The sequence below is a fragment of the Eriocheir sinensis genome, unplaced genomic scaffold (genome assembly GCF_024679095.1).
Source record: "Eriocheir sinensis breed Jianghai 21 unplaced genomic scaffold, ASM2467909v1 Scaffold71, whole genome shotgun sequence".
NCBI lineage: Eukaryota > Metazoa > Arthropoda > Malacostraca > Decapoda > Varunidae > Eriocheir > Eriocheir sinensis.
This window is the reverse complement of record NW_026112065.1, coordinates 48,137-66,788: the sequence shown is the minus strand read 5'-3', so window position 1 is coordinate 66,788 and position 18,652 is coordinate 48,137.

Here is an 18,652-nt window from a genome sequence, read left to right as displayed (position 1 = left end):
AGAGAGGCTTGAAAGGTGTTTAAACTAGGCTAGTGAAAGGCTGGACTGCACTATTTTGTCCCTGTAGGAAGGTGGCACTCTCTGGTTCAGTGCTAGGGAATCAGAAGGTGTCATGTGCTGCAGAGCGGCTTGGAAGTGTTATAACTATATTAGTGAAAGGATGGACTGCACTAATCTGACCCTGTAGGAAGGTACAGGTGTAGAAAGGTCAATCTCAGTGCTAGGGAATCAGAAGGTGTCATGTGCTACAGAGTAGCTTGGAAGGTTTATAACTATGCTAGTGAAACGCTGGACTGCACTAATCTGACCCCTTAGGAAGGAGAAGGTGTAGAAAGATGGCACTCTCAAGGTCAGTGCTAGGGAATCAGAAGGTGTCATGTGCTGCAGAAAGGCTCGGAGGTGTTATAACATGCTAATGAGAGGCTTGACTGAACTAATCTGACCCTGTAAAAAGCTGAAAGTTTAGGAAAGTGGCACTCTCTGGCACAGGGTTAGGGAATCAGAAGGTGTCATGTGCTGCAGAGAGGCTTGGAAGTGATATAAATATGATAGTGAAAGGCTGGACAACACTAATCTAACCTGTAAGAAGGTGGCACTCTCTGGCTCAGTGCTAAGGAATCAGAAGGTGCCATGTGCTGCAGAGGGGCTTGGAGGTGTTATAACGATGCTAGTGAAAGGCAGGACCGCACTAATCTGACCCTGTAGGAAGGAGAAGGTGTAGGAAGATGGCACTCTCAAGGTCAGTGCTAGGGAATCAGAAGGTGTCGTGTGCTGCAGAGAGGCTTGGAGGTGTTATAACGATGCTAGTGAAAGGCAGGACTGCACTAATCTGACTCTGTAGGAAGGTGTAGGTGTAGGAAGGTGGCACTCTCTGGTTATGTGTTAGGGAATCAGAAGGTGTCATGTGCTGCAGAGAGGCTTGGGGATGTTAAAACTATGCTAGTGAAATGCTGGACTCCAGTAACCTGATTATGTAGGGAGGTGAAGGTGTAGGAATGTGGCACTCACCGGCTCAGTCCTAGAAAATCAGAGGGTGTCATGTTCTGCAGAGATGCTTGGAGGTGTTATAACTATGCTAGTGAAAGGCTGGACTGCACTAATCTGACCCTGTAGGCAGGTGGCACACTCAAGCTATGTGCTACAGAATCAGAATGTGTCATGTGCTGCGGAGAGGATTGGAGGTGTTATAACTACTGGCTGGACAGCAGTAATTTGACAATGTAGGAAGGTGGCACTCTCTGGCTCAGTGCTAGAGAGTCTGAAGCTGCCTAGTGCTGCAGAAAGGCTTGGAGGTGTTATAACAATGCTACTCAGAAGCTGGACTGCACTAATCAGACCCTGTAGGAAGGTGAAGGTTTAAGAGGGTGGCACTCTCTGGCTCAATTCTAAGGAATCAGAAGGTTTTCATGTGCTTCAGAGAAGCTTAGAGATCTTATAACTATGCTAGTAAAATGCTGGACTGCACAAATCTGATCCTGCAGGAAGGCACCACTCTCAAGGTCAAGGCTAGGGAATCAGGAGGTGTCATGTGCTGCAGAAAGGCCTGGAGGTGTAATAACTATGTTAGTGAAAGGCTAGACTGAACTAATCTGACCCTTAAAGAAGGTGAAGGTGTTAGAAGGTGGCACTCTGCATCTGTGCTGGGAAATCAGAAGGTGTCTTGTGCTGCAGAGGAGCTTGGAGGTGTTACAACTATGCTAGTGAAAGGCTGGACTGCACTAATTTGTCCCTGTAGGAAGGTGAAAGTGTAGGAAGTTGGCACTCTCAAGCTCAGTGCTAGGGAATCAGAAGGTGTCATTTGCAGCAAAGAGGTTTGGAGGTGTTATACCTATGCTGGTGAAAGGCTGGACTGCAGTAATCTGACTCTGTAGAAAGGTGGCATACTCTGTCTCAGTGCTAGGGAATCAGAAGGTGTCATGTACTGCCTAGAGGCTTGGATGTATTATAAGTATGTTAGTGAAAGGTTGAACTAAACTAATCTGACCCTTTTGGAAGGGGAAGGTGTAAGAAGGTGGCACTCTCAAGCTATGTGCTAGGGAATTAGAAGGTGTCATGTGCTGCAGAGAGGCTTGGAAGAGTTTTAACAATGGTACTAATAGCCTGGACTGGACTAATCTGACCCTGTTGGAAGGTGAAGGTGTAGGAAGGTGTAACTCTCAAGCTCAGTGATAGGGAATCAGAAGGTGTCATGTGCTGCAGAGAGGTTTGCAGATGTTATAATTATGCTAGTGAAAGGCTGGACTGCACTAATCTGACCCCGTAGGAAGGTGAAGGTGTATGAAGGTGTAACTTTCAAGCTCAGTGATAGGGAATCAGAAGGTGCCATGTGCTGCATAAAGGATTGGAGGTGTTATAACTATGCTAGTGAAAACCTGGACTGCACTACTCTGACCCTGTAGAAAGGTGTAGCTATAGGAAGGTTTCACTCTCTGGCTCAGTGCAGGGGAATCAGAAGATGTCATGTGCTATAGAGTAACTTGGAGGTGTTATAACTATGCTAGTGGAAGGCTGAACTGCACTAATCTGACCCTATAGGAATGTGGCACTGTAAGGCTCAGTGCTAGGGAATCAAAAGGTGTCATGTGCTGCAGAGAGGCTTGGAGGTATTTTAACTAGTCTAGTGAAAGGTTGGACTGCACTAATCTGACCCTATAGGAAGGTTGCACTTTCTGGCTCAGTGCAAAGGAATCAGCAGTTGTTATGTGCTGCATAGAGGCTCTGAGGTGTTATAACTATGCTAGTGAACGGTTGGAATGCACTAATCTGACCCTATAGAAGGGTGGCACTCTCTGGCTTAGTGTTAGGGAATCAGAAGGTGTCCTGTGCTGCAGAGAGGCTTGGAGGTGTTATAACTATGCTAGTGAAAGGTTGGACTGCACTAATTTGACCCTGTTGGAATGCGCAACTGTAGGAGGGTGGCACTCTCTGGCTCAGTGTTATGGAGTCAGAAGATGTCATGTGCTGCAGAGAGGCTTGGAGGTGTTATAACTATGCTAGTGAAAGGCTGGACTGCACTATTCTGAACCTGTAGGAAGGTGAAGGCGTAGGAATGTGGCACTCTCTGGCTCAGTGCTAGGGAATCAGAAGGTGTCATGTGCTGCAGAAAGTCTTGTAGGTGTTATAACTATGGTAGTGAAAGGCTGGACTGCACTAATCTGACCCTGTAGTAAGGTGGCACTCACTGGCTTCGTGCTAGGGAATCAGAAGGTGTCATGTGCTGCAGAGAGGCATGGAGGCGTTATTCCTGTGCTGCTGAAAGGCTGGACTGCACTAATATGACCCTGTAGGGAGGTTAAGGCGTCGGGAGGTGGCACTCTCAAGCTCTGTGATAGGGAATCAAAAGGTGTCATGTGCTGCAGAGAGGCTTGGAGGTGTTATAACTATACTAGTGATAGGCTGGACTGCACTAATCTGACACTTTAGAAAGGTGATGGTGTAGGAATGTGGCATTCGCTGGCTCAGTGGTAGGTGATCAGAAGGTGTAATGTGCTTCAGAGAGGCTCGGATGTGTTATAACTATGCTAGTGTAATCTGGACTGCACTGATCTGACCCTGTATGTAGGTGGCACTCTCTGGCTTAGGGCTAGTGAATCAGAAGGTGTCATGTGCTGTAGAGTGTCTTGGAGGTGGTATAACCATGCTAGTGAAAGGCTGGAATGCACTGATCTGACCCTGTTGGAAGGCGAAGGTGTAGGAAGGTGACACTCTCAAGCTCTGTGCTAGGGAATCTTAAGGTTTCATGTACTGCAGAGAGGCTTGGAGGTCTTATAACTATGCTAGTGTGTTGCCTTCAGCCTCGATCCTCTGTTTTTAATATATTACTATTAAGTGAGTTACATAGTTGTTAGGGTTACGCAATACAATGTTAAATTATGATAAAGTTTATTCACATTATGTTGGTGTATAATGGTAGCGAACCTATTCAAGTTAAGTAGCAATATTATTTACACTTCATCATTCTGTTGGTAATGATAGCGAGCTTATTGAAGCTAATTAACAATGCTATTGACAACTCACTCTGTTGGTAATGGAAGCGAGCTTTCACCGAAGTACTCTACAATACTGATTAGAACTCGTCATTCCAATCACCAGAAGGGCCTACCCATATGGGATAATTTCATAATATATATATATATATATATATATATATATATATATATATATATAGATATATATATATATATATATATATATATATATATAGATAGATAGATAGATAGATAGATAGATAGATATATATAGATAGATAGATAGATAGATAGATAGATAGATAGATAGATATATAGATAGATAGATAGATAGATAGATAGATAGATAGATATATATATATATATATATATATATATATATATATATATATATATATATATATATATATATATATATATAGAGATATATAGATAGATAGATATAGAGATAGATAGATATATATAGATATATATATATATATATATATATATATATATATATATATATATATATATATATATATATATATATATATATATATATATAGATAGATAGATAGATAGATAGATAGATAGATAGATAGATAGATAGATAGATAGATAGATAGATATAGATATAGATATATAGATATATAGATATAAATATATAGATATAGTAGATAGATAGATATAGATATAGATATCAAAAACTTCCCAAGTCAAATTTCTATGGTGCAGAATTATACAAAAAAAAATGTCTCCCTTCAACCAGCGATCGATATGTGTTCACAAAGATGAGCATGGGGGAAGGTATTGGTGTGGGGTTAAGATACCAAGGGGGTGATCATAAGCCCACACAAAAGGGGATGTTCACGTACTACATTGTGACACACAACAAGTGAGGTACCAGGTCAGTCAGTATGCTAGGGAACTTGTGGGGGTGAGGTCGAGACGGTGTGTGTCAACTCAACTCTTTAAGTAACCTTAACATTGTATCAATATAACACTAACAAGCTTGGTGACTAAGAGCTGGGTTCAACGTATCAGTAGGGATGAGGTCGAGACGGTGAGTGAGGGAGACTCTCACACAGTCGGCTTCTTACCTCTTCCCACTGCCCGCGGGTAGCCAGAGGCTAGTGAACGCATTGATCGGTGGTTTAGTTAACATCCAATTGGATTGTTCCGCTGTTCAGAAAGAGTTTCGAAGCAAGGGAATCAGAATGTGTCATGTGCTGCAGAGAGACTTGGAGGTGTTTTAACTATGCTAGTGAAAGGCTGGACTGCACTACTCTGTCCCTGTAGGAAGGTGAAGGTGTACAAAGAACAAAAATGAAGAACAAACAACAGCAGACCTGATGGTTCTTACGAGGCTGTTTGCGACAAGCTACACTAACTATCTAATCAAAGGTGGAAGATGAAGGACAGCAAAGGCGAAGGCTCCTCCCCACCCCCCATCCCTCCAGCCAAAGCTGGCAGGAAAGGAAAAAGAACCATGCAGCATGGAAAGAGGAAAGAGGAAAGAACTACCATTACTGCTACCACTAACTGGGCGATAAAAGCGGACAAGGACACCAGTATTCGAAAAAACTTAACGTTATTATGACAATGAGTAATATCTTAGTTGCTGATTGGATTCAAAATACTTGTCTAATCTATTCTTGAAAGCCGTAACTGTTGTACTATCAATGACATCACAGGGTAGAGAGCTCCAAACATTAACAACTCGATTGAAAAAGAAGTGTTTAGCTTCGTGCAACGAGAATCTTTTACCACTTATTCTCAAATTTTGATTTCTACTTGTTCTATCTGATCGATCAATTGTAAAGTAATCTTCCGCATTAATATCACTGAATCCTTTAAACATTTTAAACACTTCTATTAGATCGCCTCGCATTCTTCGATTTGATAGGCTGAATAAATTTACTTATTTAAGCCTTTGTTCATATGACAAATTTTTCAACCTAGGAATCATCTTTGTTACTCTTCTTTTCTATGTCTTTTCTGTAATAGTGAGACCAAAACTGTACACAGTACTCTAGACGGGGTCGAACCAACGAATTATACAGTTTTAATTACTTTTTCAGATTTATTATTAAAGACTCGTCCGATAAAGCCAAACAATTTGTTTGGAGTTTTAACTACCTCTGAACAATGCTGACCGGGCTTTAAATCGCTTGATATAGTGATTCCAAGATCCTTTTCTTTACTTACTGCAGAAAGTTGTAGGCCATTCATTACGTACCGAACGCGATTGTTATTTGTTTCCGATGTGCAACACTTTACATTTGTCAACGTTTAATTTCATTTGCCATTGATTGGCCCAACGTGCAAATCGATCTAGATCTGATTGTAAAGCTTCTTCGTCGAGTGTCGCAGTTACTTTACTAGCAAATTTTTGTATCATCAGCAAATTTTGATACTTTGCAAGTGAGCCCATCATCGATATCATTAACATAAATTAAGAAGAGCATGGGGCCAAGCACTGATCCTTGAGGTGCGCCGCTTCTGACATCGAGCCAGTTAGATGTAACATCGTTTATAACTACTCTCTGTTTCCGCTCAGAGAGCCAGTCCACAAGCCAATTGTGAATGTTACCCGAAATACCGTGCGCCAGTAGTTGGTTGAGCAATCGTTGGTGGGGGACCTTATCAAATGCCTTTTGAAAATCCAGATATATGATATCTACTGATCTGCTTTCATCGAACACTTCAAAAATATAATGAAAAAAATGAAGTAAGTTAGTTAAACACGAACGTTTACTACGGAAGCCATGTTGCGAGTTATTTATCATATTATTTTCTTCGAAGAATTTCACCATATTGTCGCGAATGATAGTCTCCATTAAATTACAAACAATCGATGTCAGGCTAATTGGTCGCAGATAAAAAAAAAATGTCAATTTTCAGAACGTCACAGTTGTCTTGTTTGTTTGTGGCTGAGAACGTAAGTTTAACCCGTTCAACTTTCCGACAGGTGTGCTAATAAATTATAACTCCCTGCCTCTTGTGCCTGTTTGTTGCTCAGATGAATACATCCCTGCCTGTCTAATCCACCATTTAGGAGTTTTTAACTCAGGAACTCAGTTGCTTTGCTTGTGTTTTTCAATTGACACAACCCACCCGTCTAACCTCATCCACTCAGGTGTGTTAAGTCAGACACCCACTCTTTTATTTGTTTGTTGCTAAGACGAACACAACACCACCTGTCGAACCTCATCCACTCAGGTGTGTTAAGTCAGACACCCACTCTTTTATTTGTTTGTTGCTAAGAAGAACACAACACCACCTGTCGAACCTCATCCACTCAGGTGTGTTAAGTCAGACACCCACTCTTTTATTTGTTTGTTGCTAAGACGAACACAACACCACCTGTCTAGCCTCATCCACTCAGGTGTGATATTTAGGCACAAACCCTGTCTTGAGAGGGAAGGCGATCCCACCGCCGCCACTAGACCATTAACCATCACCACCACCATCACCACCATCTCTTTCATCATATTTATTACCACTCCTTCGCTATCATCACCACTATCACTGCTCCAAACACTACCACCTCAATCCCGCCGCCACTAGACCACTAGACGAAGAAAGGACGAGGACGAAGAAAGGAGGAGGACGACGAGTTGAGGAGGACGAGGAGGAGCAGGAGTATAGGAAAATAATTCTGCCTTGGCAACGGGAACAGAGAAACATCAAGTGGCGGTGCAACATTAAGGGAACGTCACCACGTTCAGAGTGTTGCGACTCGTGTGTGTTGCGAGGTGAAGGACGCCTGACACCACTGACACCGCCACTGTCACTCCTCATGTGGCTGCTGCTTGCTTCCTCCTCCTTAATCTGCCCTTGCCCTCTCTCCCTCCCTCCCTCCCTCTCTCCTTCCCTTACTTTTATCCTCTTCCTTCACCTCCTCTTTATGTCCTTCCTTGCCTCTTTCTTTCCCTCTCCTCTGTCCTCCTCTCCTCTCATCTCCTCCCCTCTCCTTTTCCCTTACCCCCTCCCTTGCTTCCCTCTGTCCTGGAAGCTGGAAAGGTGACAAGCAGGTGTTATGGGAGGAAGGGGGGAGGGGGGAAGAGGCGGAGGGGGAAGGGGGTCGTCTGGATGCTTTACCAACACTAAAATGGTCTTTATACTGTCAGGTCCAAAGAGGTGTTGTGATGGCAGTAACGCTCGCCTTTACGTGCTAACACCGCCATCACCGCTGACGTGTTACTGCTGCCACCACCACCGCCACCACCACCACCACTACTACGACCAAAATGTACATACACTAACTCCATCATTGTAATGCCGGGATGTGTAGGGAGGAGGAAAAACTTAGAGATATAAAACAAAAGACCAGAGGGTACGTCATTGTAAGTGATTATAAGTATCTATAAGTGAGTATAAGTGATTACAAGTAGTTATAAGTGATCATAAGTAGTTATAAGTGATTATCAGTCATTATAAGGCCACCATAAGTATGTGATTAATTATAAGAAGCTATCATTAATCACAACCTATAACACTATGTATCGGAAAGCTTGGGTTGTCTATGTATTGTATAACATAACAAATCCCCCCTCAGACTACAATTACACAATGTGGTGCAATACTTCACGCCACTGTCCCGCCAGAATTCAGCGTCAGCCGTCCCTCGAAGCAGTTGCCAGCCACCTTGTTTGTAAATGTCCTATCTGATAAAGTCATCCACCTTACATAGATTTTTTTCGCAGCTCCAAAAGTAAATTTCGTCACCTTGCAAGTTAAGAGATCATAACCCATATGTACTACTTGCCCCCCCCTTTTCCCGCTCTTACGGGACGCCGCTCTCGTCGCAGGCGAGTATAAAAACTCGGGGTGGCTTTTCCCGGGCATCACTTGCCCTCTCACCCAACTGTTGTGCCCACAGGTACATGCGTGACTCTCCCTCATCCCCCCATTTTTTCCCCCTACGTGCTCCCCAGTGTTAATTATCGTCTCCCCTTTAACTAACCTGTGTCTTAATTATCATGTAAATGCATTTCTGATCCTATTAAGTTAAATAGATCACTCGCCCGCTCACCCAACTGTTGTGCCCACAGGTTTGGCGGCCAACTCCTGCCACACACACCCACAAACCCACACACATACAACCTCTACACCTACACGAACCCGTGATTCTTTCCCGATGTGTTCTTTTAGTTGTTAACCTCACTACTCCTCTTTTTTTTCCGTGATAGGGTAGAAAGAAGGAAACCCCTTAACAATATATTCATTTGATCTTCATACAATTTGTAAAAGAGGCAAAATGCAGCTTCTCTCACATGCTTTTGAATTGCAATGTTAAAGAGTAATAAAACATGAAAGACCTCCTCTAATTTTCCACTTGCATGCTAAAAACAATTGTAAGAGAGAGAGAGAGAGAGAGAGAGAGAGAGAGAGAGAGAGAGAGAGAGAGAGAGAGAGAGAGAGAGAGAGAAGCTTTCTTGGCTATATCCTGCACCGCATACTGCCGCTGCATCGCGCTCCTGGGAATTAGGGGCGCTGTTATGATGACTCATCAGGGTTGGCATTAAAAAAAAAACACCCTTCCCCCCCAGAAAAAAAAAAAAACAGTAAGTGTTAAAATATTTTACATAAAATTTAGTTTTATTTCCTATTGATAAATAAGGTCCATATATCTACATGAAATGAAATGGAAAATCCATAAAGATCTTCCAAAAAAATACAAATAACATCAAAGTTTTTTTTTTCTGTATCTTATTTGTGTTCTAGTTTTTGCTTAGACACACCTGACACATCATCACTCAGCCACCACGCTACGACACAAGCCAAACCATACTCGGATACTCCACATTACACCCAGCCATATCACACAGTCACGCCACAAATCGCACATAAATTGAGGCCATCTTACAACGTGACTATACCTCGCCGCTATAGCAAATCGTTTCGCACAACACCACTTCGTACACATGAAAAACTAGTGTTTTCTATTTCATCAACCTTTTCCACTAAGAATAAATCAGGGCTCAATCTTATAGTTTCCAATGCCACACAGTTTGTGATAATTGTTTTACTGAAATCGACACATCATTTTGAAACTACTATATCAGTAGAGGCAGTAGCCACAAAGGGACCAACCTGCCAAAAAGGAGCAACACCTAAACAAGTGTCTGTCCTTCAGATAACACTTCACACATCTTGTTTTACCCTTCACTACTTTTTAATTTATTATTTAAATTGATTTAATATATAAATACGAAGAATAAACAAAAAACTAACACCCCCAAAAATAAAGCCCCCCGAAACAAAACAACCCTTTTTTTTTAAACCCGGGTTTTTCTCCAACCCTGTGACTCAGAACAACAATGGCCGCCTTAGCATACACACACTGTACGTATGTACACTTTTCAGTCCACAGACGACAGTGTGAAGTGGCAAATATATTTATTTATTTATTTATTTAGATATAATGTACCAAAATTATGTTTTCAGTTTCTTTGAAGTTACTGCATTTGAATAGATATTTGAGTTTACCAACTGATAATATCATGCTGGTGTTAGTAAAATGGCTGTGCAATGTTATAGATTTAAAAACCACATATAATCAAAACCATAATACCTGATGAAAACTACAGGGATACAAAAAAAAAAAAAAACACTAGTTTTATTGATGTTTTTTTCGTTTGAACCAGGGGTGTCAAACTCATGGCCCGCGGGATAGTCATAAATGGCCCGCGGTATCACGATTTCTTCAATCTTGTCAATGTATTTTCTACCCTTGTTGGTCCCCATGACGGCACTTCAGAGCATGAATTGGCCCTCCAAGGGTTTTGAGTGTGACACCCCTGGTTTAAACCGCCAACCCTGCTGTACATAATTAAAATCTTACATATAGTTAAAAACACAATACTGATTAAACTAACAAAGATACACACAAAAGAAAAAAATGGTGTTATTAGTTGGTTTAAACCAGTGTTTTTTATTGGTTTAAACCACACTTTAAACCATTTGGTTTAAACCGCCAACCCTGACATGTACACATACATACATATTCATATACACATACACTTACCTCCATAATCACACGCATGCATGCTAACACACATACACACAAATGCACCTATATATGCCAAGCATAAACACAGTCATAAGCAAACAGATAACACAGATACCCATTCACCACAGCCACACATTTCCACACCCCTCTACACCTGCACCTTCATGCACATACACACAACTGTTTATGCCATAAATGTGTATTTATATGTTAAGGTTGCCTCATGTTGGGATCCATTCCTCCTCCACCTCCCGCACCCAGCTTGGCCCCTCTCCCAGTATCACGTTTATTTGTCTTTATTAACTCATTATTAATCATTCCCCAAAACCTGTTCCAGGTTATTCATGACTTGCGGGTCTACTAGTGTTTAGTGTCTTCTTTATTATTTCCTCCTCCAAAGTGTATCATTATTAGGCTTCTTACCCCTGTTCCAGGCCTGTGGTAATCTCCCTTTCCTCTATATAACACTGTTATAACATGCCTGGCAGTCACTTCCATGTAATCATTCTTTTCCAGTGATTCCATCTGTTCCTGGCCTGCATCCTTCCCATTTTTCCAGTACTTTCACCACACTATCACCCTCCCCCAGCTCTGTTTCTCTCCATTTCCCATGCACCGTGTGTCATCATGTTCTCCATTCCTTCTTCCTCTGTGTCTGTCTACTCCAGTCATCTTACTCCAGTATTCTTCTATAACTGATCTACCTTTTGAGCTCCTCTACCCTCTATTTTCAGTTTTATTCTTTGGATCATATCTTTCTCTTCAAGGTTCTTCAGTCTTTTTCATCCTTTCTTTCCGGGGTAATGTACTGATCGTGTGTAGCCTACGTGCCTGCAGCCTTCATCCCAACCAGCTAACTTTTATTTAAAAGTCTGTATTTAATTATGTAATTTCCTATATCGATGTTATGCTCTTTTATTCTCGTCTGTGCTGACCCACTTATGTCATCTTCCTTAATTTCCTCTGCCTCATTTTGTTTTTCTCTCCTTTCCAGCTATCGCTAGTTTTACCCCGTACTCCCACTGCCTCCGTAATTTCCTCTGCCTCATATTGTTTTTCTCTCCTTTCCAGCTATCGCTAGTTTTACCCCGTACTCCCACTGCCTCCGTAATTTCCTCTGCCTCATATTGTTTTTCTCTCCTTTCCAGCTATCGCTAGTTTTACCCCGTACTCCCACTGCCTCCGTAATTTCCTCTGCCTCATATTGTTTTTCTCTCCTTTCCAGCTATCGCTAGTTTTACCCCGTACTCCCACTGCCTCCGTAATTTCCTCTGCCTCATATTGTTTTCCTCTCCTTTCCAGCTATCGCTAGTTTTACCCCGTACTCCCACTGCCTCCGTAATTTCCTCTGCCTCCTGTTGCCACTTTTCTCGGCACCTATTACTAGGTCTACCCAGTAGTCAGAGCAAAGAAGCTGCCTACGCCCCCCACATCTACCACGAGAGAGAGAGAGAGAGAGAGAGAGAGAGAGAGAGAGAGAGAGAGAGAGAGAGAGAGAGATGCCGTAAGACACTCTGGGCAGCGGGCAGCACCACCACCACCTTTCGAGTCGGCGCTCGTCGCTCCTCGGCCCAAAAGTCTCCCCTGAGCCCAGTCGTCTCAAGTCAGTGTAATAGCTACCCTTGGGGGAGGGTGATTGCGTATGATCCCTCGCCGGCTCTTTAGTGACCTAAGGAGCGAGGGAGACGAGACCTGCCCTTGTCGCTGGCCGTGTTGTGTGTGCTTATCAGTCATCGTCCAATACGCTGTGGAGTGCCCGTGATGGAAAGGATCTTGTCGTAGGCTAGGCTGTTTGCAGCTCTTCCCCGTTTATAAGGTAAAGTGTTGTTGTTGCATTTAACGACTAAGGCCGGTGTCACACTAGGCGGTTTTGCCGCTCGGTCTCGCCGCACACACAAACCAATTGGAGGTGTCACACAGGGCGGTTTTGCCGCCCACCGCCGCAGCAGGCTGCGGCAGAACCGCCCTGTCGCGCTACCGCTTACCGCCGCGATTGAGGACACAACACAGTGACCACACAGTTCAATGCACGTGGTCACACTGGACGGTTCTGCCGCGCGGTCGACCACCATGTTTGACGTTGATTTGTTTATTCAATTAGTGTAATTGTCAGTCTTTCCTCGGCACATTTTGCCCTTCTGAACTGTGTGTTTTGTTTGGAGATGTGAGGCCTTAGAGCTTGCAGCCATTCGGTAATTAATATCATAAGAACATCAGAACGTAGGAGTCTGCAAGAGGCTGGTAGGCCTGTACAAGGCAGCCCCTTTGAACCTTAGCTCCCGTGAATCTAACCCAAACTTATCACTGTCTATGAATTTATCTAATATATTTATTAATGCAACATTTGTACTGGGACTCACCACATGACTCCTCAGCCTGTTCCATTCATTTACCATTCTTTTAGTAAATCATTTTTGGCCTAGTTTCTTGTTAAATCTGAATTTATCGAGTTTAAACTCATTACTACGTGTCCTACCCGGTTATCTTACCAACATAGGCGGTTTTAGGCGGTGGCCTAACTGGTTCGAATCCCCACGCTACCACCTCGGATTTTTCAGTCACCACCGAGTGGCTTAAAACTACCCACATGCTGTCCTGAAGACCACCCAGCAAGCCGGACTCTAGAGGAAGCCGTCCAAGCGAATCAAGAACGAGTTCCGGGGGGCAGCATGAGCCAATACAAGATGGCGCCACTATAAACACTCGCCTGCGTCAGAACGGGCTGGGCCGACCATCAAGCCCCACCGCGAAGAAGACTTGGGCCGACCATCAGGCCCCACCGGGAAGAAGCCTACCGGTGCAATAGGCCGCAACATAAAAAAAACCATAACCTTTTTAGTACCCCCCATATTACAGCCCTTTGTCCATTTATAAACCTCGATCATGTCTCCACGCACCCTTCGCTTTTCTAGAGAATGCAAGTTTAACTGTGTGAGTCTTTACTCGTATGGAAAGTTTCGTAACCCTTGAATCATCTTAGTCATCCTTCTCTTTACCGATTCTAGCATTTTTATATCCATTCTATAGTAAGGTGACCAGAACTGAGCCGCATAATCAAGATGAGGTCTAACTAATGCTAAATATGGTTTGAGGAAGACTTCGGCACCTGCTTACGCTCCTTGAGATAAAACCCTGTACCCCGTGTGCTCGATTTTTAGCTTGAATGCACTGTGCCCTTGAACTGAGATCAGAGCTCACAAACACCCCCTATTCTCATAAAACTTCTCAAACTTTTCACTAGTTTCCCTCTCAGCATGAAATGGGCGAGCCAAATTTCTCAGACATGTGGGCTCTTTAAGTAATCCTTCTGCCTCAGGGACACACACAACCTTGAGGTTTAGTCCCAGTCACACATTCACGACAATGACTCCCGGCGCCCTTCCGACATCAGACCACGCGCTGACAGTTTTGGAATGTCGCGCTGCTAGACGTACGTAACGACCATCGTTAAGTACATCCCCTTGAGTGCCAACCATAGCCGATGTCGAAACGACGTTGTTGAGATGGACATCCGACGGCCGTAGCTTATTCGCAACGGGTGACGGATGTCAGGGAGGGCCTCGATTGTTTTTAAATTTCCAAAACTGTCTGCGTGCGGCCCGACGGTGGGAGGCGTGGTCTGAGTGGGGAAAGCGCCGGGAGTCATTGTCGTGAATGTGTGACAGGGACCTAGCGCTGCCGCGCGACGAAACATAAGAGCATAAGAACATTGGGAAACTGCAAGAGGCCGAGTGACCTATACAGGGCAGCTCCAGAATCTCCCCCACTACTCACGATGGGTGAGGTGTAGTTTCAGGGGTTACAGATAGAGGCTTGATCCTCATTTACCTTCGGTACGGGCGTACGCTCCAGTACCCTGTCTCCTTACTGCACCCACACCTCACTGCCACCTGTCATCCTCGTCCATGTAGCTGTCCAGTCTACTCTTAAAACAAGCTATCGTCCCTGCACTATGTGATTGCTGAATCTATTCAATTCCCCCACCACCTTATTACTAAACCAATGCTTGCCTATATATCTCCTAAATCTATACCTTTCTAGTTTAAATCCATTACTGCGTGTTTTATCCTGCTGGCTAATTCTCAGTACTTTACTTATATCGCCTTGTTGTAGCCCTTGACCTATTTGAATACTTCTATCAGATCTCCCCGCACTCTTCGGCTTTCTAGTGAATGTAAGTTTAGATGTTTCAGCCTATTTTGGTATGGGAGGTTCCTCAGCCCCTGAATCATCTTGGTCATCCTCCTCTGAACTGATTCTAGCAAGTTGATGTCCATTCTGTAGTGTGGGCACCAAAACTGGACAGCATAATCTAAGTGTGGCCTAACTAACGCTAAATAGAGTCTGAGGATGACCTCTGCACTGCTATTGGTTACCGTTATGTTAGTAAAGCCTAATACCTGTTAGCCATATTCCTCGCACTAATACATTGCTTCCATAGTTTTAGGTTAGAGTTCACTAACACTCCCACATCCTTTTCACACTCAGACCTGCCTATCGCTGTGGTCTCTAAACTATACCCGTGTAATGTGTTGGGTGTTCCTACACTAAGTACGCTACACTTGGTGATGTTAAAATTCATCTGCCATTTCTCTGACCAAGCTGACAGTTTGTTGAGATCCTCCTGCAGTGCTCTAGCATCCTCCCCTGTCCTAATAGCGCGTCCTATTTTGGTGTCAGCTGCAAATTTACCTATGTCACTAGTTATCCCATTGTCTATGTCATTGATGTAGATAATGAATAGAAGCGGGCCTAAAACTGAACCTTGAGGAACCCCACTGGTAACATTACCCCATTCGGATTTTTTACGGGTAATGGTAACCCTCTGTTTCCTGTCGCTAATCCACGCCTTAATCCAATCAAATACCTTCCTTCTTATTCAATGAGCCCTGACTTTATTTAACAATCTCTGGTGAGGTACCTTATCGAAGGCCTACTAAAATCAAGATAAACTACATCATTCCTCTCATCATTGCCAGCTACCTCGTATACTCTATTATAAATGGATAAAAGATTAGTGAGGCACAACTTTCATTTAATAAACCAATGCTGTGAGTCGTGAATTAAATTATGTCTGACACTATGGTCCTTCCAAACTTCCAAAGCGTGACATGGTACTGCTTAGACAGCGCCGCCGCCCTTCTCCACCCAGCGGTTTTGCCGCACGGCGAAATCGCCCAGTGTGACGCCAGCCTAACGGTCAGCCAGGGCAGGTGCGTGTGGATGGTACTTGGGCACGCTTTGAAATGGTAGCCACGAAGAAAGTTGTTAGTCTTCACTTTGCCCTGTGTTGGTTATTAGATAAGATTGTTACGTGGTTGTCGCTGTAATGTTTTGTCTGTCGCGTGGTCTCAGTTAACATATATTGCAATCTCCCGCCATTTCCTTTCATCATCATCATCGTTATCATCACCACCATCATCATCATCATCATCGTCATCATAATCATCATCATCATCATCATCATCATCTCATTTCTTAGGCGACACAACCTTGCCGAGTCCGAGTTTTGAAGGAGCTTGCTTTATGTGATGCTTGGACTTATTTATGTTCAGTTAATCATTTATTTATTCGTGTTTATTTATTTGTTTATTTGAAACTTAAAGCACAAAACTCTGCCTATTTACTTACCTGTTTATCACACACACACACACACACACACACACACACACACACACACACACACACACACACACACACACACACACACACACTCCGGTGGCTCAGTCGGTAGAGCGCTGTGCTGCGATGGTTCACGGCTAGACAGGCGGCGGTTTGAGCCCCGCTCAGGCCGGATTCTCTCGGTTGACTAGGAGTGGTTACTGCTACCCTTTAAGCAAGGGGGATGGGGTGTGTGGTGTGCGAGGTCCTGGCAGTACCCAGAGATCGACTATAATGAACACTTGCTCACGTCGGGAGGGTACTAGTCCGGTTGCCAAACCCCAGATTTTTGGTGAACCTTGCAATAAGGTCAGTACAAAGTATTTTTGCTGTTTCCATACCTCTGAGGTGTGCTCTTTAAGAATCCGGTTGATGCCACTCTATCATCCTTGGGCAATCCTCACAATATGCAAATTAAGGCCGCCATTACTGAAAATGTTGGTTTTGTCAATATCTCGGTAACTATACATGATATCAACATAATTTTGGTGTCTACCCCCATGTTTTGAGGGGTAAAGAATCAGATTAAACCATTTCAATATTGTTTATGCCAATATATTGTGCCGACTCAGCATATTGAGGCCGCCATTACTGAAAATGTTGGTTTTGTCAATATCTCGGTAACTATACATGGTAACAACATATTTTTGGTGTCTACCCCCCATGTTTTGAGAGGTAAAGAATCAGATTAAACCACTACAGTATTGATTACACCAATAAATTTTTTTCTTCCAGGTAGACCGCTGAAAAGATGGAAGGGTGTTGCATCTTTTGTAAAGAAGATAGAAGAAAAAAGGAACTTCGTGTCGCAGGAACTGACAGGATACAGACTATCATCAAATCAAGTAAACAGAGATCGGATCATCTTCATGAGGATCTTGAAACTAGACTGTTGGCAGACAAACATTTAAACGTGCTGTGTCAACATACACGTCCAAATCTCATATCAAGAGACACTTGAATAAATTGAGTTTATCAAAGAGTTCTGAGGAGCCATCTGCAGCAAAACATCTGCGTCGCTCTGGATCACCATACTTCAGCTTCAGACAACATTGCCTTTTCTGTGGTGAGGAATGTCTTGACATTGATCCTAAGCATCCAGATCGCTGGCGCAGGGTTGTTCTTTGTAGGACAGCTGTCCGTGGTGAGGAGAGAAAAACTTTTAAGGATACCCTTCTAGATGTGTGTAGATCTCGTCACGACGACTGGGGCCGCGAGGTAGAAATACGTTTGGCTGGGCCAGTGAGTGATCTGCATGCAGCTGATGCTAGATATCACGCAGACTGTTACAAGAAGTTTTGTTCACCTCGCTCAGTGAAGGCAGCTTCAGCAGCAGCTGGTAGTAGTAGCCAAGAGGAGGTCGATGTGGCATTTGAAACGACAGTCAGTGCAGTGAGAGCAGAATCATCGCGAGTGTGGAATTCCGTCGAATTATTCAACCTATACAAGACCAATGGTGGAAGAGACATTACCCGCCGAACCTTGGTCTGTAAGTTGTTAGAATACTTTGGTTCGGACCTTCTTGTGCTGAGTGGCACAGGTGTTGCTAGTCTGCTTGTGTTTCGAAGTAAAGCATCAAGTTTGTTGAGACTAGTGCCCAGTGGTGATGACGATGATGTTGAAATTGGACTAGAAAAGGTAGCTCACCAGATTCTCCGTGAAGTAAAGGAATCATTAGTTGATGACAAGAACTATCATGCAAGAGTTGATATGAACATTGCCCTTGACTGTGCCAGTTCCACTTTGTTGTCCTTGCTATCAAAGCTTTCTAAAAAGTTGGACCACACCTTACCAGCTGCTCTCATTGCAAACATTGTGACTAATGTCATAAGTGGTAGGTTTACACCCCTCCAGATTGCGCTTGGTGTTGTCTTGAACCGGAAGGGGTTGATCGAACAATTTTATGACTTCCTTGTATCTTGCAGCTATGATGAAGTTCTTAGGTTCAAAACATCGGCAGTAGCAGCGGCAGTAAACAATGCATCGTTAAGAGGACATGTCCATGCTGAAGACGGTCTTGTTC